This window comes from Plectropomus leopardus, chromosome 6, assembly GCF_026936395.1.
Source record: "Plectropomus leopardus strain MGB_pleo_1.0 chromosome 6, ASM2693639v1, whole genome shotgun sequence".
NCBI lineage: Eukaryota > Metazoa > Chordata > Actinopteri > Perciformes > Serranidae > Plectropomus > Plectropomus leopardus.
The window spans coordinates 38,705,328-38,728,409 of NC_142181.1; the positions used below are offsets into that span (position 1 = coordinate 38,705,328).

Consider the following 23,082-nt stretch of genomic DNA (forward strand, 5'->3'; position numbering starts at 1 on the left):
CACGAGGAGATTCAATCCTTATTTTGTAGGGAGCTGACACAGCCAGTGGTCCAGTGTGAGAAAGAATGACAGTGAATGAGATCAGAGCAGACAGCTGCTGACTATTGGAGAAATTAACAGTCGAGTTATTTCGTGGCATTAATGAACAATGCAGGTTTCACTTTGTTCATAAATAACCTCCATACTGTTAGATTACTTACGTCTAATATTTTATTCTTTGCACGTAGTGACAGCTTATAACGTATAATTGTCTCTCCATTCTTCAATGAATTCCCTAATTTCGCCGCCAACTTTCCTCTTCAGATTTTTTGATAGAGACATTTTCTCTTGCTAGCTAGCAGATTAAATATTTAACTATCTTAAACTCTGCACACAATGGAATATCATACCCCCAGCACGTAAACAATTTTATAAAAAATGCTACATTAGTGGGGTCCATTGATACCAGGAAATAATTCTGAGAGTCAATCTATATTATAATTATTAACCTTTATTAAACAGGGAAGGCTATTAAGAGCAAGCTCTCTTTTACAAGCACACCCTGATTACATAAAAAAAAACAAACAACAAAAACACATTACCAAATGCATTGATAAAACATGAGAAGTGCGGTAGACATTACACATACATTAGCTCTGCTGTATGTCAGTTAACAGGGTTTTAAATTGATTGAATTTTAGGAGCTTCTGAAGATTGTTCCATTTGTGAGGGGCATAATATTTAAAAGCCAGTTTTCCTATATCAGTGATGACATAATGATTTTCTAGGACTAAATAGTTTTAAGATCTAGTGAAGTGAGACATTGTTCTACACTGTAAAAGACCCGTAAGATATCGAGGAAGTTTATCGAGAAGTGCTTTATAAACGGAAATAATGCAGTGCTGCTCTCTTCTTGCTGCCAGCGACTGCCAACCAACTTTCCTGTACAACAATATACAGTGACGCATCCTAAAGCTGTCCTCAAAAATAAATCTAAGGGCAGAGTGATTGACTGCATCAAACGGCTTCGTAAGCAATTTAGTTATTTCACTAACACGCTTTTTAAATGACACTTTTTTTTATCTAACCAGAAACCAAGGTATTTAAAACAAGACACAGATTCAAGTACAGTCCTGTTAAGGGTAGTAATGGTCACTTCAGCGAAACTGTTAGTCAGTTTTCTTGAAAACAATATATATTTTTTTTTATCAGTATTTAAGAGTAATTTAAGATCAGCTAAAACTCTCTGTACAGCATTAAAATCAGACCGCAGATGTTGAGCTGCCTAGGAGACAGAGGGTGCTGTTGTATATAGTATTGCGTCATCCGCATACATATGCAATGTTCTATTAGTAACATTAATACCAAGATCATTAATAAAAAATGTAAATAAAAGTGGTCCTAAAACTGAACCCTGTGGAACACCTTTAGAAACACTCATAAAACTGGACATATATCCATCCGCCACCACTGCTTGTGATCTACCACTTACATAGTTTGCAAACCAGTTGCAGGACTTATTATCAAAACCAACTGATTCAAGGCGTTTCAAAAGAATCTGATGATCAGCAGTATCGAAAGCCTTGGATAAATCAATGGAAAGAGCAATACAATCATGTTTATTATCTAAAGCACTGGAAATGTCATTCAGAACTTGTGGTGCTATGTCCAGGTCTAAAACCTGATTGGTACGAATTTAAAATACAGTGCTGAGATAAAAATGCCCTTACCTGATCATTGACCAATTTTTCTAGAACCTTTGCCAAACATGATAATTTAGAAATTGGTCTATAATTATTGAGCGCATTTAACTGACCCCCTTTATGCAAAGGTAGGACATAGGCTGTTTTCCAGCCTATGTCCTACCTATGTCAGGAATGCTACCATTTTCAAGTCAGATTGGAAATATAGGTTAAGCATTCAACCAACAAAGGAGCTGCTAATAATAAAAGTCTTGGCTCCAACTGATTAGCCCCAATGGATTTTTTGGGTTAATAGAGGAAATAGCATTGAATACTTCTGGTTTGAGAGCAGGATTTGTTTGACTGGTGGGGTTCACTATGTGCAGATATAGCAGAAGGAAAGCCAGCGTTCTCAAATAGATAACCAGAAGAAATAAAATCATCATTAAAAGAATCACATATTTCCTTTCTACCACAGATAGCGGTAGAATCACAAACAATTTCATTAGGGAAGTATGAAGTAGGAGTGTGTGATAATGATTTAACTGATTTCCAAAAAAAATGCTGGGTTTCCTTTACTTTCAGAAAGTGCAGAGACATAAAATGATGATTTGGAATTCCAAATAACAGTTAGACACCTTTTTATATTGCTGACGAAAATATTGCCAATCAGAAGAAAATTTGGTTGTTCATGCTTTGCGCCAAACAGAATCCCTTAAGTGTAACATATCAGCAACCTCAGATCAAATCAAAATAAATATCAAATAATTATTAGAATAACTGATGTTTTGTGTGTAAAAAAGAAGCAATCATTTTCAAAATTAAAATGATAGGCTGCTGCATATTTATTATTCACAATATGAAAAGGGGAAATAAAATCAAGCTCATTAAAAACATTTCATGACTCGATTCTATATATGAAATTCATGATTTAATTTCATAATGGCCTTATCCATGTCCTCTTTTATTTCTTGAGTTATTTTTATCCATTCTCTGCATATCCCACAGATGCATGTCCTACAAGGCGGTTTGTTGCAAATTTTAGTTGCATTTTGTTTTTTTTTAGTCAATCAATTTCTTAAATTAGCTTTTTATTATGTTCTGGCCCACCATCAAATTGCCTCAAAAAAACTGGCCCAAAGCCAGACTTACTTGCCAATCCCTAGTTTAGAGCTTCTGGTGTATCTGGAGTTGACTTCTCTTATATTTTCTCTTACCAGAAACTCAAGAGAAATTTTAAAGAATGTTGCAACATTCTCTTAAATTTCTCTTATATGTGTCAACTCTGGCTACACCAAAACCTTCTTAAAAGTTAAATGTATTTAAGTATTACAAGCAGTGGTGAAGTACCTGAGAGCCACACTTGTGTAAAAGTGCACAAATGTTCCCAGCAAATGACTTGAAGTTGACAGTAGAAGTTAAGTCACCCATTAGAATAATTTAATAAAAGTCATTAAGTATCTGATATTTATTGTACTTTAGTATCAAAAGTGTTTTTATGATATTAATTGTATTTCAGTATTGAAAGTACAAATAAATGCTGTTAATTAAAAAGCAAGTGGTCAGAATTCTGAGAATTTGAAGATTATCTCTTCTTAACAAACACCACCTTAAAAGGAAATGGACATTACAGTTGAAGAAAAACTAGGTCAATTTTTTACAACTTAAAGAACAAAATCTAGTTTTTCCTTCAATCGTCTGTTAATCCGTCTCTTGTTCCACCTTCCTTCTTTCTTTATTTTGTAGTAAGTAACAAAATGCTTAGAGGAAATGTAGTGGAGTTTAAGTGACAGTTGACAGAAATCTAAAAACTCAAGTACAGATACTAACAAAAAGTGCCTGAATACTGTAAGTATTATTACTTCTTTGCATTACATCAATGATTAAAAGTAAAATAACTCAATGCAGAAAAGTTTAAATACATTTAATTCATAAAGTAAACTAGTGAAAATGAAAAGCAGCAAGTCCTCATATTTTATAAGCTGGAACTATGAAATGTTTTTCTTTTCCTTTTTTTTTTGTTGAAAAATTGCTTAAACAATTATCAAAGTAGTTGCCAAATACTTTTGATCAATTAACTAATCATTTGAGCTGCGCTTACATATTTTCATGTTGTTTCTGAGCAAAATTCTAATTTTTACAGTAACGAGTTACTAAAGTTATCAAATAATAGAAGTGGAGTAAAAGTACAATATTTTTGTCTGAAGTCTAGTGGAATATAAGTGGTACCTAAAATTTGTACTTTAGTACAGAACTCGAGTAAATGTACGTGGTTACATTGCACCACTGATCAGCACAGAAACTGAAATGACAGTTTTTGGGATCAATTGTCCAAGTATAGTCGGAGTTTTTCAGCCCTGAGATTTAATAATCTAATCATTATAGTTACTCTAAAACATAATATAAATCGGTTGAATCATTTTTTGTGTTCCCCAAATTCAAACATACTTTCCTTCACATTGGGCAACAACAACATCATCTTAAGCGTGCTCTCAATCACTTGTAAAATGTTCTCTTAACTAAGAGAAGAAAACATTGGTGAATCCCAGAAATCAATGGGAGTGTAATAACAATGTAAGAACAAATCATTAAAAAGAACAAAAAATAGAAACTGTTTATATATTGTTGCTTGCATGAGGCCTAGTTATCTCCACAAACCACTTAGTGTGCCCTCTTTTTGATCAGCCAGTGTTGCATTATTCTGAACTGATTACATCACCAGCTGCTACAGAAACCATTGGTGGTTTCCTTGCCCCCGGTTTGAGATGCATTGCAGCAGAATACTGTATCTGTTCAAACTCCCACGATGCATAGCCCACACTAAACCAGGCCAATCTCCCTTTCATCTGTAGAAAAGCTGCCTGCGCCTCTCCCGCATGACTCCAATGTTTAAACTCAGACAGTGAGGGACTCAATGAACAGCTGTCAAACAGCTCTATAGACAGCAGCAATCAATAAAAACAACCTCTGCACTGCTCCGCCACTGCTGGGGAACAAGTCTATTGTGGAGGCAGTTCATCTCTCTCTGTCCATCATACATACACAGTCATTTACTCATTTAACCTCTTGGGATTCTATGTTCTGTCAGCACTTCAGCATATAAGCACAAAAAATGACCTGTGGTGCCTAAAGGGAGACTCCAAGATTAATATTTCAAATCTTATAAAACATCAAATAGAAACATCTATGCATAAAACCAATAATACTGAAATAACAAATAGTCATTTAGTTTTGATCAACTTCAGTTATTTCACCCTTTTGCAACCTGGATTAACATCATTTTTTTGTGCTGTGTTTGGACACTTTTCACAAGAAAACATTTTGTATATGGTAATATGTATGCACTAAATGGTGAATAAAGGATTTGGGGGAAAAAAGAGAAAAAAAAGAAATGTCATGCAAACTGCAAGGTTTAGTGGAGTTTAAAAATATATGTTTGAAAACTAGGGGGGGAAAATCTAAAACATATGTTTATAATTCTCAATGACATATTCAAAAGTATGTGTCAGAGTCAGTATTATCTGTGGAGCACTTTTATTTTCCATTTCTTAGTTTTTCTTCAATGTCTTTATTTTACAGAGCAGCACCTTGTTTGTTGAAAGTTTCGAAAGGAACTAGGAATAAATTGGCTTCGTAATTACTAACTTACTGACTTGCATAAAATAATGCCTTTAAAAGCCTATGTTGTCGCTTGTGTGATTAAACAAAATTTTGCATAATATAGTGTCATAATGACAAAGAAAACATAGTAAAATACAACCCCAATTCCCCCCAAAAAGTGGGGTGCTGTGTAGAAAGCAAATAAAAACAGAATGCAATGATTTGCAAACAAATAGAAAATATTTAATGTTCAAACTGATCTACTTTATTGTTGTTGGTTTTTTTTGTAAATATAACGTCATTCTAAATTTACTGCCTGCAAAAAGGATTCATGGTGGTTTCAGGTAAACAGGTGAATTGTTAACAGTTAATAGTATGAGTTAATGGGTATACCCACCTCTCTTTCTGGCAATTTACAGAATACCTCTAAACTAAAAGGCAACTGGAATATAAAGGAAAGCACCCCCACTGCCTCCTACCCATCTACCTCATAGTATACCCACCTCATCGACTGCCACTGCACCACTGAAACCCACAGGGAAACACCACTGGGAAATTTCGCAAAGTGTCAGTGACAGACACCCAGAATCAGGGCCAGAAACAAGGTGAATACATGTAGTAAATGTTCGAAACAAAATGTAGCATGACATGATGTCTCGCTGAATAAACATGATGACCACTGAAAGTTATAAAATACCTTTTTTCTAGGTGATGCCATAGTTGCTCCACTTGTTGATAGCAGGCATTTGCTGTTGTTTTTGTTTTGTTTTTAATACAGTGTATCTGACCAGCTGGCAATTTCAATATTTGTTGAATGTTAAGTTCAATAGTCACTCTCCTTTAGCTCCGTTTTGGTCTCTACAAACTACACAGGAATATACCTGGCTTCTTAGCAGCTAAATGTTCCACTATAAGCAGAGGTGGCGGATATATCGAATATGTTTGATGTATTGCAGCTTGTTCCACGTGCAATGACTTTATCGTGAGCAATGAGTATAAATTATCATGTTGTTTTTATAAGCCACCGGTGTTTTAGTTCTCTCGCTCTCTTCAACAGCTCTTACAGACAAACATGCAAATCAGGGATTTTGCAGAGCTCTAATAGCATCTGTGCCACTTGAAAATACTATTAATGAATGAACTGGAGAGCTATTAGTTGCCCGCTCACAGAGAATGAATTCTCACAGTTAAAGGCGTCGCGGTATCCATTAAACTGTCTGCTAATACTAACATCCAACTGTTGACCAGAAGCTTCAAGTCCACAAAAAAAACATCAACACTTCCTGCCTGAGACGAGCCAGGTCCTTCAAAATAAAGACCCAATCTGTCCCAGTTCGATCTCCATTTTACTTGCATGCATCAAAAACTGAAAGCAAGGTTATTTCCTACCGACTGCAGTAAACACTACACACTGATGAGGAAGGGCGGACAGGATACAAGTGTGAGACAGGAGCAGTGGGGTTAGATAATCCAATTTGGATTAAAAGTAAAACAATCCAGGCTGGTGTGAAAGCAGCCTAGGGGATACATTTTCTCCGGACATGAATCTGTTAGTACAAATAAATAAGTAAAGATGAGAATTGTCAGATAAATTGCTCATTGTCAACTATACTGAAATTGAAAGGAGCTGCTGCCGCGTGAGTGTCCCTTCAGCACACAGCCGATGAAATTACAGCAGTCTTTCACGTACATCCAGCTCATGCCCCACTCGCTTGTTGAAGAAAGCAGAAAACAACCACAATCAGTGTCGTTGCATGTTTTTCACACTATCGCCCAGGTTGGCTGTGGCAGGAACAATCACAGCCAGATGATACAGTCATGACTCCCCGGCTGCCAAATTAAGTGCAACTCCATGTTTCTGTGCTCCCCTGGAGAGATGTTAAGTGAGGCTCCACATGGAAATCCTATAATTGAACCTCTCTCTCTTTGCTAGTTTTTCTAAGGTCTATGTTGCAGCCAAACAGAGAGAAAACATTGGCGGGGAGGAGGACGCTTGCTACGGATGTCCCTTCTCCCCACACAGCTTCACAATGAACTGGTTTTTAATTCTTTTGTAATTTAAATTTCCAATCAAAGGCAGCTAAAAGCATTATCATTTTAAAGTAACAAAATGGTCACAGCAGTGACCCAAAGGAAAAACTACAGAGATAAAAGAAAACAGAGACAGTGTGGCAGACCTTGAAGGTAAATGTAAATTCTCTAAAAAAACAAAAAAAACAAAAAACAAAAAACATAGTGCCATCTGACAAAAGACACCCGGATCGTTATCAGATTTCTTGTGCTGCTCAGACTCTAAAACCTGACAAAAATTGTTGATTTCTTTAAAAAAAAACATGGGAAAAAACATAATGAGCAATTTGACAAAAATGCCCTGCTAATTGTGGGGAAAAAAGGGGAAAAGGTGGCAAGGAAATTATCTGAAATTTGCTTGGGTTGAACAATTAGATATGATCAAGAAACAAGAACAAAAAAATATATCAATAAATATTTATATTTCTCTTACTTATCTATTTAAAATTATATTTAAAAAAAGGAAAATAGAAAATATTTAGCACTTTCCTGAAGTAATTTTCTTTTTTTTGTTGTTTTTTTTAATACTTTTTATTTCTGGGTTTTTCAGCTTATTTTCTTTTCTAACTTTTCTACTAATTTCTTGTAAATTTTGGGCAATTTCTTGTAATGTTGCTCATTGCCTTCTTCCCATATTTTTGAAAGAAATCAAGCCAATTGGGTTAAAGCGTCTAGGTTGAGATTTCCATGTGACTATAGCATTGTTCATCAATTCTAATGGCGTACATTTTTGCAATTTTGCCTCATCTATGTGTTGCTTTCAAACCGTCATTGTCACATCAGAGTCAACATTACTGTTCGCCTCTGTGTCTTTTTTAATATGACCACTGAGGGCGCAAAAACCCAAGCATTTTCATATTGTGCATAGAGCAGCTGTGCATTTAACTCCTTACCTGGCTATAAAATAACTGTCAGGTGTGGTTATAGGTGAAATAGAGCATACTTCTGACCAGTGATGCTGCCTGTAAACTTGAGATCTGTCACCTGACTTCTTCCTTTGCTTCTGTTACATGTGGGAGGACAGCTTGCAGTGTATAGGCCACACATGTCATCACAGCCTCCTGGCTCATGATTATGTGGACTTTACAGAAAGGAAAGTGCATTTGTAGTCGTAACAGCAAATGAGAACAGCCTGACTCCAGACAACATAGGGTACAAGCACACAGCTCGAGCATGAAAGGCTGCAGATTGAAGAGTGAAGGACACAAGTCTGTTCGGGTTGAACAGACTTGTGTCCTTCACTCTTCAGATGGGTTATCTCCCTCTCTTCGGTCTCGGTGCCCTCAGCTCTGCCTTTTGTAAGCACTCATTGTTGGCTGAGGATTTGAGGCATGTGTTAGTGGCTGAGGTAGGCTTTTTAGATGTGCACAGTGCAGCGCTGCACTTTAGAAATTCTCTCTGCTGGGGCTTTTTCTGATGTGGGTGTTTTTTATTCTGCTTTAGGTGGGCCACGCTTGATTGGTCAGCTATCAGCTCTGTGCAGCCCTGCACATAGGGCCTTTGATTCACCACTCAAAAACACACAAACACACTCATGCTTAATCGCACGTATATGCATATAAACATGTAGTACACCTCGCAGAGCGCAGTGCAGGTACACAAACCTTAGTAAATACTCTCCTTCTTGTCCTTGACTTTTCACTTGGCTTTTTAGCCTCCTCCTCAGCTTTTACACAAGCTTGATTATGGCTAAAGATGGGATCTTTTATGACAAAAAAATGTTACATTATATGTAACCACAGATACAATATATTTGCATGTTATTAGGTAGTGGATACATACTTTAATTACATCAGTGTTGTGGTTAACATGTGGTTAGGTTTTATAAAAAAAGAAAGGTTTTGTTGGAACAATCCCAGCAGGAAAAGCAGCTATGTTTCCATAAAAAGCAACCTTTTTCTAGGTACTATACCCGCTGAAGGGTCGCTACAAAACATTTATGCTTGGAACCTTAAAAATTGATATAAACACAATGATTGGTCACAAAAAATATCTTTGTTTAGAGCCTGAAATGCCAATAAAAACACAGCGACTGGTCACCACAAAATACCCACATTTGGATCCTCAATTGCCAAAGGAAACACAGTGACTGGTCGCTACAAAACAGCCATGTTAGAAGATTAAAAAGCCAAAACGTGCCAACTATTAGTTACAAAACATCTACATATGGTGCTTATGGGTCCGTGGAAACACACCAAATGGTTGTTATAGAACATCCAAGTTTGGAGCCTAAAGAGATGATGGAAACATACCGACTACTAGTTAAAAAACATCTATTTTTGGTGCCCAAAAAGCCCATGGGAACACACCAACTGATCACTAAAAAACACCAACATTTGGAGCCTCAAAAGCTGGGGGAAACACAACTGACTGGTTGCTACAAAACACCCAATTTGGAGCCTAAAAAGCCAAAGGAACCAACCACACCAACTGCTAGTTACAGAACATCTATATTTGGTGCTTAACAAGCCCATGGGAACATACCAACTTGTTGTTGAAGAATATATATGTTTGGAGCTGAAAAAGCTTATCGAAATGCACAGACTGGTCACTACAAAACCCTCATGCATGGAAACATGCCACCTGCTAGCTACAAAATATCTTGATTTGGTGCCTAAAATGCTGCTGGAAACGCCCCAACCGGACAAACACCCTACAAAAGCCACGTTTACCTAAAAATCACATGGAAACACAACAGGTTTTTGTTGTATGTTTGTCTCAACCACCACCAGTGGTGTTCTAGAGCTTGCCAGGTGTCTTGCCTAGGTAACACGCCATACACTATCCCCTCCACCTCCCAATGACAGTAAAAGTCAACTTATTTATTATGTCACTTTAGAAATGTTGATTTGATATGTATGAATTCATGTTTTTCATAAACATTCAATGCCGACATTTACATGAGCTGTGAGGTAAGGTAATTCTTGGTTAATGGTGCAAAAGAAAAACAGGGTTAAACTACAAAGTAGTAGCTACAAAGATTGCAGCAGTCAGAAGTCAGAAGTGACCTGATAGCACAGTTTCAGTAAAACTACAAGCAGGCTCTTCTCTTCTCTGAGTTGTTCAATCGTTTAAAACTGCTCGTGTTAACATCTTATTGACACCGAGCAAAAGATATGGCAGCTCTGCTAACCTCCCAGGAACACTGAGGAAGATTGAACCCTTCACTCTTCCTAATACAATTTTAGGGAACACTTTATATTAAAAGTTGAGAAGTTCAAAAGAAATGAGTCAGAGACAAATCAGGAACTATTATTATCTTTATGTATTGTATAGCTCTTGATTTGAAATTGATCATATACACCAATTATCTGGGACTAACTAATCATCAGTTAGTCCCTGATTTCCTCCCGATTGAATCACTAGTAACTTGTACAGAATGTTTGTAAAAATGACTGTATTGTTTTGATGTAATTGGTTAAAAACACAGAAATATCATCTGCCTCTGTTTGATGATGCTGAATCCATCAGAGACACAGTAAGCCATTTGGGTAGACAATTATCAGCACTGCTTTGACTATGGCTTTTACTGACAGTATCATTTTAGCATTCCCAGTATGATTCTTGTAACAGTCCTGGTATTATCATACCATCGCCATGTTTCTCAACTCTGCTTCATATTGATATCCTCAAGCCCAATTTCAGTATGCAGTTCCCCAGAGAAAAATACATATTTTATTTCCTCTATGCAATTTATTCTCCTCAGCACTATTTCCAATGACAAACAGGCATGTGAATGTAAATTCCATCTGGTTATTGTGCATGTATACAATATACTGCAGTGCGCCTAAATATATTCACATTCATTTACACCTTCACCTAACTTGCTTATCGGTTCTTTTTCTAGGTTTTCTTTCCAGCCGGCGCAGTGATTTTCTTCTCCCTTCATTCAGGCGTGTTGCATAAAACCAATTTTCCGACAGGCGTGAAGGGATTGTGGTGATAATGAAACAGCAATAGGCGAGTTGGATGTTAAAACAAGATAAGTGCGGACCCATAAAGAGAGTGGATGTTCTGTTTCTTAGGAAAAGGAGGACTTTATCCTGCTGGTGACTAGAGAATGTTGAGTTCTATACATGTATGTAAATGGAAATTAAAGATTTCCAGACTTGTAGTCACACAGCTCTCATTCACACTGAAGGACTCTCAGTACATCCACAGAGTTCTTTTTTTAAAATTAATTTCTTTTGCTAAATTTAACCAACCAATTTCAACACACAGCATTTTAGTTATAAGTCAAAAGCTCCACGGTCCATTTCCACACACAAGGTGTCCTATCTAGTGATATATACAATTACATACAAAGCATGTGTGTGTGTGTTTGTGTGTGTGTGTGTTTGGGTGAGAGAAAGACAAGGAGAGGGAGTGTGTGTTGGTGTGAGTGTGAACACACCAAGAGACAAAGGTCACTGCCTAACAACATATGCCATAACAAGATGCCACATCCAAGATAGAAGGTAGAAGAAGGGAGAGGGAGAGGGTCGATTTATTGCTCATTTTTTAAGTTTAAAAAACAAAATTATTTTTGTCCTTGATCCTGCTGCATCTTTGGAGTTGAATGATGAGTTGATTAAAATTAGCAGCCACTATGAAAAATTCCATCCGGTTCCTTGGACATTTTACTGCTGGTGGCATCATTCAATTCCTGCAGTGCATTTTTTTATTTTTTTGAAGTCTTGTGTGTCCAAATGGCTCCCACTAGGTCAGTCCATCCAGTGCAACAGCTTAACCTGGGATGTTAGGGGTTAACCATGTCTCTGTGAAGATGTGTGCGGAGCAGTCTCTGATCTCCCATTGCTGAGTGAGCCTCATTCACATCTCATCCACTCCACTCTCCTGCGACTAGAGGAGAAGCTCTCAGTCCAAGTCGGGTCAGCCTCGCCCTGATGCTGACTCTTCTCTCTCTTTTTGTCAGGCGCTTTCGGTTTCGTTTCTCCCCTCTGGTCTGACTGGCTACTCGGCACATGCCACCAGTAGGGATCCTCTGGTGGTCTGCTGCGTTTGGTCCGAAACCCACGTAACATTTCCCAATGTTGATAAGTGCTTCTCTATTGTAGAAAAATCGTGCTACAGCAGAAGGGGTCATGGTGTCAATAAAAACAGAAAAATTAAGCAAAAAAAGTATTTTGGGAACAAGAGCCTGAAGATGAGCTGAAGCTTCTCTTCTTGGCTTGGTGATATCCCAGGGGGTCACAGTAATGATCCAATCATGTTTGCAGATAGGTCCATGTGAGAATCTGACACTTATTACCCTTTCCCACCAAAATTAGTGCATGCACGTGGGTTTGTCAAAAACGGGTTAACCCACAAAATATCATTGATAGACTGAGGCTTTATGTGTCGGAACATAAGGCACTCTGGGAAGTTGAGTTCAAATGGCTGTACTTTGTTTGTGGAACAAAGAAGACAACAGTAGCCATTTTGAGGAAGGAACTCGCAGGACATTTGACAAATGTTCAGTGTCAAGTGTTCTAATGAATGAATCATGTGACGTTCACAGGTCCCAACACTGCCCACACAAAAAGACAAAGTTGGAAGGCAAAAACTTGACTCAGAACTCTCACCAGAATATCAGTGGTTCTGTCCCCGGCTTATCCAGTCCACATGTAGTATACTTGGGCAAGATACTGGACCTAATTGCTCCCGATGCTGCGCTATCGGAGTGTGAGTGTGAATTACTGAGTGGCAGATTACATCTTGTACAGTAGCCTCAGCCACCAGTGTGTGAACGTGTGTGTAAATGGGTGAATGTGACTTGTAGTGTAAAAGTGCCTTGACTAGTCAGAGCACTAAAAAACACTATAGAAGTGGAGTCCATTTTCCATAACAACAGTTGAGTGCTACTCTGTGTACTGTCATATGCATTACAAGGTGCAATGAAAGGTAATAGTTGCTTTCAGTGAAATGCTTATTTTCTTGTTACATTTTCATAGCTGCAAATAGATAATACAATATATAATACTATTGCAATAATATGTAAAAGAAAAAGCACAAACAAAATACTGTCACAGATGTTTACATGAGAAGTTTTTCATGAATTCACATATAGTCAGCAGAAGAAAATGTCGGCGTTTTACATTTCTGCAAACAACAAATATGTTACATTAGCACATTTCATACATTTCTAAAGTGAAGGCCCCAACCATGGTGTGGTGGTGTGTGCTATCACCACTGGGGATAGTGCTACAGAAAGAGGTTGCTTTTCACTGAGACATCATTGCTTTTTATGCTGGGATTGTGCTCCCAAAGATGGAATTTCGTGCTAAAACATGACCGTTTTATTTTTAACTATAACCAATTTTAGTATCCCTATATCTGACTACACATTAACTATGGTGTTGCATAAATGTAAACTTTGACGAATCCTCCTCATAATAACATAGATATGTAATGTATCTGTGATTTGCAGAAACGAGCAATGCCCTTTTTTGGCGAACGGGTTACTGGTGATCAACATTTGCTTGTTTTCAGTTGTGTTTCTCATAGTGCAGTTGTTTAATGATTATTCAATGATAGCCTCAGTTGTCAATGTATGTGTAATTTTAGACAGAACTTGCACTATAAAAAAAAATCCATACCACATACTAACTATACAATTTAGATAGTACAAGTAAAAGTAAGTGTAAGTAAGTACTGGCTCTGAAATCTACTTAAGTAAAAAGTAAAAATTAATTTTTGCCATCAATGACACTCAATAGATCGTTTGATAACTCTGCAAATTAAGAAAGAAGTTCTCAGCACACAAAAAAGTATAAATTCCTCCTTTTATTAACAACCTGCATAGTGCTGATAGGGAGAAAAAAATCACTGGACACAGTGTTTTGACAATATTTGTCCACTTAAACACTAAATATCAAAAATCTAGCAAAGCCTGACTTCAAACAAATGAAAATCAGTTTTCCATGCCAGCAACGGAACTTGTTAAAACTTGAACTTGTAACATTATGATCAACATGGAAACTTCAGGTCTAAGCAAGCTTGTTTTTCCTTCTGTGAGAACTACCAAAATCTTTTATTCAGCCTCAGTAGTAGCTGGTTCTCAAAGTTCTTTGAATGAAGGTGTGCCCTTGTGGGTCTGAAAATCAGTCCTGCAGTGCTAAAAAGCCAGCTGAGGCAGGTAGGGGTGTGTTGAGCTTGAGTGACAAGTTGCAGACTGCTGGAAAGATTTCAGGACTAACATAGTGTCATCTGGGCAGGCCAGGTAGGACTCTAGCTGCTTGGAGTTTTCTTGAACATTTCCCTGGGTAAAAGAAGTCCTCCTCTGAAGAATGGGAGGTGTCACTTGGATGCACCATAGGTTGCTCCTTCAGATGGCTTTTTAGAAAATCAAGGCCTATGGAATACAAAAACACAGAAGAATTTTTTTTTTAAATTTAATGTTTCCCAATAGCCATCATCTTTGTACATTATATCATTAATCATGCATTAGTTAACCATTACTGAACTGTATGATTTGTACCCTTTATCATGAAGTGCTCCCAATATTTTTATGCTAAAATGTTTTGTAAAACAATTTTTGAAAAACAGAACTGGATTAGAATAGTATTGTAATGTATTTGCAAAAGCATCAAGCAAATGTTTTAGCACATACCAAGTTTCAGGATGTTGTCCAGCATGTCCTAAACTTGGGGACAAGAATGCCAGCAGCAATTAGCTCTGGATCAGCAAGCATCTGCCCAAATCCCTTTTAAGTCCTGTTTGAAGAGTATCTACTAATGACACAAAGAACTTGGAGGAAAGGAAAGTCGAAGTTCTGTAGCTTAGTCTTGAGAAGTGTTATTGTGGGTACCAGCCATCCCATCTGCACACTGGCCTCTCCCTGAAGAACATCAACCGCCTTTGCAAATGGGCTCATCATCTTGACATATTCTGTAAGAAAAGCAATCTCAGCAGGAGTGAACCTGTCAGAAAACATTTAAAAGACATATCAGTGGCTAAGTCAAACATGTAAAATATTACTTATCTATGTTGCACACACGTAATGGAATTAATATTAACTAATTAATAACAGTCACTAAGGTGTGAAAATGTGAGCTACTAACATGGAAATTTTTAGCACTGCACACAGCTGTAATGGCTCCTTCTCCTTGTTCTCTCGTGATCCTCACAATCCTCTCCACAGCCAGGAAAAGAAAATTCCACCTTGTCTCATTTAGCCTCAAGAGCTCGAGTTTGCATTTTTCTTGAATTATTTCAGCAGCTGCAGTGGAACTTCTGCTTTTGTTCCATAGACTCCAGCACTTTAAAAACGCTGAACGAGAGATGTAGACAGTGTTGGAACTTGCTTCTGAAACATCAAGTGTTGACACCAGGTTCAGAAGGTGGCAGGCACAGCGTTGATGCAGTTGGTATTCCAGGCCATCATCTTCTTCCAACAAAGTTCCTGCTTCAACAAACTCAAGAAGGTCAACATTTTCCTCCTCTTCCTCTTCCTCTTCTTCACTGTTTTCTATTTCTGCTGATTCACTTGGCCTTGCCTCCTCAAGTGGAATCTGGTTATTATTTTCATCCAGCTGTCCGAAGACCCGAAAAGCTTTGATAAAATTGGAGCCATTATCAGTGGTCGTACACACAACCTTGTCATGGATGTTGTATTCTGTGTGAATGTCATTCAGGGCACCAGCAAGTGAAGAAAATGTGTGTGATCCTTTGAGCTGTTTGCATGCTAATGTTGCAGAACATCTGTTCATTGTTTCAGGGTCTATCCAGTGTGCTAGGACTCCGAGGAAACTCTGTCTATGTGCTGTCCAGCAGTCGGTAGTGGTAGTGATGAACCTCACTCATGGCAGCTTTCAGATTATTTTTCATTTCCAGTGTTGCTTTCTCAACCTTGTTTTTCATGGTGCCTCAGTACATTACAACCACATCCGGTTGCAGGTGATGCACAAGAGTTTGAAAACCCTGCTGTTGGACAATACTGAGAGGGTGCAAACACTGAATGACAAAGTTCATGATGACTTCATCCACACTTTTCTGTGACACTCTCTTGGTTTCCCACAGTTTAAGCTGCTTGGATGGGCCTTCATCTGAGGTGGACTCATCTTCAAAGTAGGTGCAGTGAGGTTTTTGTATCTCTCCAGGTGATTTGCGTGCTTTCTCTGTGAGTGGCAATACACACATATAAGACATACACAAAAAAAGAAGACAAAAAGTGGTTCACCTGACAGAATTACAATTGTTATATTAATGTTTAAGATCCTGCGATAGTCTGGTGACCTGTCCAGGGTGTACCCCACATTCTGCCCAATGACAGCTGGGCTCCAGCCCCCCCGCGACCCTTGCGAGGATAAGCGGTTACGGAAAATGAATGAATGAATATTAATGTTTAACATTGTCTTCCTGGGGAGTTGACATAGATGACTACCACTGGCACACAGGGGACTTTAGCCTTCAGGACATTTAGCATAAAAGCCTTTTCTGCTAGAAAATGTATTAATTTTAACCAAAACCACCACTCAACCCCTAAACTTACCAAAAAGGGGATTTCTGGCAGATAGCTCTGAAGAGTATCGTCTCAAAACAGTGGCACAACAGCAATTAATTGAAGATTTTCAGGTTATGACTGAGCGCTAGGTAGTGTATAGCTAGCTAGTATACTATCAAAACAATGTGTCCCATAGCATTGCTAACGTTGTAAACTGACTTCCAAAATTGGTAAATAAGCTAAAGATTACAACTGAATACACCTTACCTGTATGTGTTTTTTCAGATTAGACTGAGAATTCTTGAATGCCAGAAGCTCATGGTTTTTAGGTCGGCACAAGACACAACGCATTCACCATGAATCATTCTTGGAGCCAACAACATCAAACAGTTCTCTTAAATAAGGCCATGGATGGGGAATGTCTTTCATAAAGCTACATTCACTCAACACCTTCTCTCTGCGATTGATTTTCCCTTTGTTTTTAGCTACGTCTTTTATGTTGTGTCGTCACTAGAGGTTGAAAAAGTAACAAACCTGTTTTGACAATGTGAGGAGTAGAAAGTACAGATATTTGTGTTCAAATGTAGAGAGTAAAAGTAAAAAGTTGTCAGAAAAAATTATACTCAAGTACAGATACCTGAGAAATCTACTGATCCACCTCTGAACAAACACAAGACTTTCACCCAGGAGACCGCAGTTCCTGTCCCATGAGAAACCAAAAGTCAGTGATATTTTAGCATAACATTGACCTAACTTAGTCAAATTTGTCGCACACTTACCCATTATTACCATATAACACCACTGTGCTTGTATCCAGCCTCCTTCAAAGTCGTTTTGATGCCTAACCCCAACTGTTTCACAACATTAACCATTTGTTTTTTTGGGGTTTTTTTAAGACTATTTTTTGACATTTTTGCCTTTATTAGACAGGACAGATTAACAGCATGAAAGGGAGAGAGAGAGGGGGGATGACATGCAGCAAAGGGCCTCGAGTTGAAATTGAACCCGGGGCCACTGTGGCAAGTACACTGCCTTCATTTATGGGGCACCTGCTTTATTCACTCAGCCACCAGACGCCCCACATTAACCATTTGTTACCATGTTTTTCAGGTGTACATTACACAGAGAAACCATGTGAGGACGTAATGGACGTAAAAAGTGTAGGCATATGACGCTCTGAGAGACTGGTCTATAATAAACATTACCAAAAACATCTTTACATAAAGTAAATAAAGTGTTTCAAAAAACAAAGAACATCTAGCCACCAGCCCACACACCTTTGAAAAGCCATGGATGATTCTGGGTTAGCTGCTGGTCTCACCTCTGCCTCCTAGATTCTTTGAAATAACATCATACATATACTGAAATAGTCAGTGTATAGTATCTTGGCTCAGCATAAAGGACATCCATGTCCTGAAATGATCACAAGCTAGAAGATAATTTTTTTCTTTTCTTTTCTTCTTGTCCTTTTCCAGAACTCATTCATTATTTGTGCGACTAAGTAAGGTTGCTCTTTCCTTTGTCTTTACGAGCTCTTCAGTGTCGACCTTGAGCAGGCTGTTTCTCTGTTCAGACGACCCTCTGCCCATTTGCATTCATATTGCCCATGAAACAGTGATTACCTGGCTGTCCTAAGGGAGAAAAGGAATAAAACAGAGAAAGAACTCCTCTTGTCTGGTCGCTGTGACACAATGTTCAATTTCCTTTCAAACAGCCAGACTAATTTCGAGCCTCTCTCCTTTGTGTTTGTGGCCGTGGCTCTTGTGTGATAGCAGCTTGAGATGACAGGGCGACTCAAGGACGGGGCTGTGGAAGCAGGCAGGATATTTTTCTGCAGTTTTCTTTATATGCACAAAGAGGAGACCATGTTCAACTTATGTTGTCCCCATTGTAACCCCATTACCATTTACGCTGGGTGCAAAACTATTTGTTCAACTGCGAAAACCCACAACAAAAACCCTTTTCAAGGCTGACAGTGAGGATCGTCGCCTACATGGATCTGCAAAAACAACCGAAAACACTGTTTGCATGCCAGGCCAGTAGCTGGCATTGTTACTTTGTAATGACACACCATAAAAGAACAAGTACATGCACAAAATGCAGCTAGACATCAAAACCACTCTAACAATTTCTGTCGTCCACAGCTGCTCCATACTGTGTGATCAGCTCCTCCTTCATGTGATTAAATCACTGCAGCACCTGAGGGCAGCATGACACACATGCTGATGAATCTGCAGCTCAGTGACACTACACATGACTGACCGTCCACTGTGTTTACCTTCATCAAATCACGTGCAAATGACACTAGACTGCCACATAACAACCACACACACACGTGCAAATGTTGTCATCCCAAGTTGTCATATTGCCGCTTTGTCAGTGCACTTCAGTGGCTACAGTGGACTTCGGCGCTTCTTCTGCTTCATGCGTCAATTAGCAGCTCTCATGGGAATGAACAGGGCCCCATCTCCATAGCTGTATCAACACTTACTACATCCATGGGGCTTCCAGGTGAAAGTCCAGGGTTTGGTGGATCCATCTACCTCACCTCCTGCCCAGCCTACAGGGACCTTCCACCTCCTTATATTACGCTGTTACCAAAAACATTTTAACCATGTGCTGTCCAGTTGCATGTTATATGGCTGCAAAAGGCTTCGTCCAGGCCACATTACAATCTGATGTAAGAAGGTGTTGACCCATCAGATGGTGAACTATCCTGTCACTCACTCCAAAAACTCTTGCAATATTATGGACGGACAAACAGGCAAGCAAGACTTTTTCCAGGGCTTCCCCGGGAAGCATATGATGAGTGCGCCCAACTGTCCCAGTGAATGGGGGGGTTTATATGCAAAGTGGAAAAAATATATATAAATAAATAAGCAAATAAATATGAAAATAATTCAATTGATCAATAAAATGGAAAACTGAATATTAGCATTTTCATTGATTTATTTATTTGGGATTTTGTTGTTTCAGTCCTCCAAAATAAAAACATATGCTTGGCTGTCAGCCAAATTGTTTTTCGGTATCAGCCTAGAATTTGAAATGCGGTGCATCTTGTATTTGTTTAGAACTACTGTACTTCATTTTATTTTTAATAAGGAGTTATCTTTGTTTTAAATGTTGATAAGGACACACTCCAGAAGATGGATCACTCATGTATATCTTCCAAGTCAAAAATATACCTTATGATTTTAGTTTTAAAAGATAAATAAATCAAAATTACTTGAAAAAAAAATCACTGTACCATATCAAAATGAATGGTACATTCTTTTGATCCATCATACCCCAAATGTCTTAGGAAAAGTGTGACTCCATTATTGTTATTTTTAGTCATGCTTCCCTATGATTGGCTCAGCTGTGTCAGAGCCATGGAACCAGTGATGTGACAGGTTAAGAGTGTATTTATTAACACCACTTTACCGTCCACTTTGCACTGCAGCACGTACAAGAGGCAAAATAGCATGCACCTCAAGGTGGCAAAATAGACCTACAGCTTTGCACCTAAACAAGTAAAACAGGCTCTGTGGTGTGTTTTTTTTTTTTTTTTTTTAATAATATGGGGAACTTTTCTTATCCTTCTCTATCTCTTAATTATCAGGAAGGTGAATTGACATTTTGAGGGGAAACAATTTTTAAATATCAGATAAAAGCCACAATGGGCAACACTCCAGCCATCTTATCAACCTAAATCACACAGTAACTCTGTTTAACATAATATTCAATTAATAATATTCATTCAATATCAGCTATATTGAAAATGAATCTGGACATATGGAACTACAGCGTGTCTTTTTTTCAGTTTGTTGGAAGGACCACAGACAGACGCTTCACCTATCTTTTATTTTTTTATTATTATCTCAATTGGAAGTATGCAGCACATCACTGACAGGATGCAGGTGTGGTCACCTGTCTGTATATTTGCCTCAGCGGGGCCTGAGGCTATGGAAACACTGTACTGTTTGAGCACATCTTAGAAGCTGCAGACTGCTCTGGCTACTGACAATTTTATATAAAGATATGTTCAAACCCTTTGAAACCTGGAATTTTTCTTTCAGCCCTAAGACACCTTTCACAGCCTGAGCAAATTGGCTTGACTTTTTGCAAAAATATGGGAAGAAGGTAATGAGCTATCAAAGAAATGACCCAAACACTGGCAAGATATTAGTAAAATTAGTAGTTTAAAAAGTCAGTCCAACCACAGCCATGTCATCTGCAAACTTTACTATATGATTGCATGATTACCTTGCAGAGCAATCATATGTGAAGAGCGTGTACAGTACAGGGCTCAGGACACATCCCTGTGGGGAGCCTGTGTTGAGTGTGATGATGGAAGATGAGATGCCATGGATCCTAACAGACTGTGGCCTGTTTGTCAGGAAATCCAGGACCTGATTACAGAGAAATGGTTTTAATCCCAGCAGCAGCTGTTTATTGACTTAAGTCTGCGAAATGATGGTGTTAAAGGCAGAGCAGAAGTCCAGGAAGAGCAGACTGACATAGGAATCCCTGCTCTCTAGGTGGGTGAAAGCAGAGTGGACAACAGCTGACACTGCATCAGAGACGGACCGTTTTTTCCTAGGCATACTGATGGGGGTCCACGTTGATGTTAATGCTGTCCTTAAAGTGGGGCAAAACCAGCCGTTCAAAGCATTTCATGACTATCAGGATGAGAACCACGGGACGATAGTCATTACTGCTTTTAACTGCTGAGTTTTTGGGCACCGTAACCGTAGAGGACATCTTTAGACAAACAGGCACCACAGCTTGGGAGAGGGAGATGTGCTTCTGAGCACAGTCTCCCAGAACCCATCCCGAGGTGTTGTCTGGGTCTGCTGCTCTCCGGGGGTTGATCCTCCTCAGTGTCTTCCTCACATCCACAGCCGACACACTGAAGGGCTGTGAGAGGTGTTGGATGATTCAAAGCAGGCATAGAAGGCGTTCAGAGAATCAGGAAGAGACAGGTCCCAAGGACATTCAATATCCCATGATGCTCTCTATGCCCTTCCACATGCTCCTGGGGTCACTGGTGGAAAAATGGCCCTGTATCCTAAGGGCATGAGTGGCCTTAGCCCTTTAGATAACAGCCTCCAGTTCCCTCCTGACTGATCTCAGTGCCACTGCATCTCCAGACCTGAAGGCTCAATCCTGTGCCCTCAAAAGAGACCGTACCTCTCCATTCAGCCAGGGTTTCTGATTGGGACAGATAGTTATTTTCCTGATGGTGGTGACATCTTCAATGCATTTGTTGATGTATCCACAAACCAATGACATATTCACCCAAGTCCACCTTGCCCTAGCCAGTTGCTGCTTCTCTGAATTACTGCCAGTTGGTGCACAGAGACAGCTCCACTGAGCCAAATGTTACACCACTCAGACGACAACGACGAGGTGTAGGAATAGTTCACTATTTATTCTTCACCAGCAGCACAGAAAACATGCAAGTCACGAGCACCGGGCACACACCTTCGACCAAACGGGGCTCCGTCTAACAACTGAAAACAAACTCTGCTTATTCTACTACTTCACTAGTAGTCATTCACCACTTGCTATTTAACTCTGCCCCCTGCTGGCGAAAGTAATTATAACTTCTTACACAAAAGAACTAGAAATAAATGCATATTGCTGAATGAAATGTTACCTCAAATAATAGGGAATGCACTATACAAAAAAAATATTTTTTTCCCAAGTGCTACAATCCTCCCCTGCTAAATAAATGTTGTCCTCAACATTAGCATTCATTAACAGTACAATTCTGGCCATTGAATATAATACCAGTACTTAACTCGTAACTGTAATATTAATGGTAACTAGGTCCAACATGTCACATAATGGCAATAGCTTTCTTCTGAAAGTTAGAAAGAAGTAAATGGTTGTAAGTGCATCTTAACAGGTTTTACCCTAAAAGTATATTACTATTGAACACTATGTGATCTCATCACACTCTACTCTTAAATAACACTACAGTGTCTAAACTTATGAATAGTCTAGTGCTTAGCAGTTGTAACAATAGTACAGTACTATCTTAATGCTCTGAAACAGAATTTGTCACTTCACTATACAACTCCATGGAGACTTCTGACTTATATCGACAAACATATACCAAATTTCCATTTACATAAATTCAATGCCATAACTTAATCCAAACTGTCTGGATTATGACTGGAACCCCTTTTTTTTTACCTAACCCACATGAATAACATTCTGAAAAATATAATCAACATTTTTTTCTTGTTTAAACCAGATGAGTGTAAACAACAACAATTGAATCATAGTAGGTAATTCACACTTCACTCGTAATTTTTTTCTCTTTTTTTTTTCAGTCCT

At 38.6% G+C, this 23,082-nt stretch overlaps 1 protein-coding gene and 1 pseudogene across 4 annotated transcripts in view; one reads left to right on the forward strand and one right to left on the reverse strand.

Moving 5' to 3' along the window:
* The window catches only part of sez6b (seizure related 6 homolog b), a 422,519-nt gene that overhangs the window by 208,364 nt on the left and 191,073 nt on the right, over positions 1-23,082 (forward strand). The window lies entirely within an intron of this gene.
* LOC148189466 (uncharacterized) lies at positions 14,929-17,538 on the reverse strand (annotated as a pseudogene).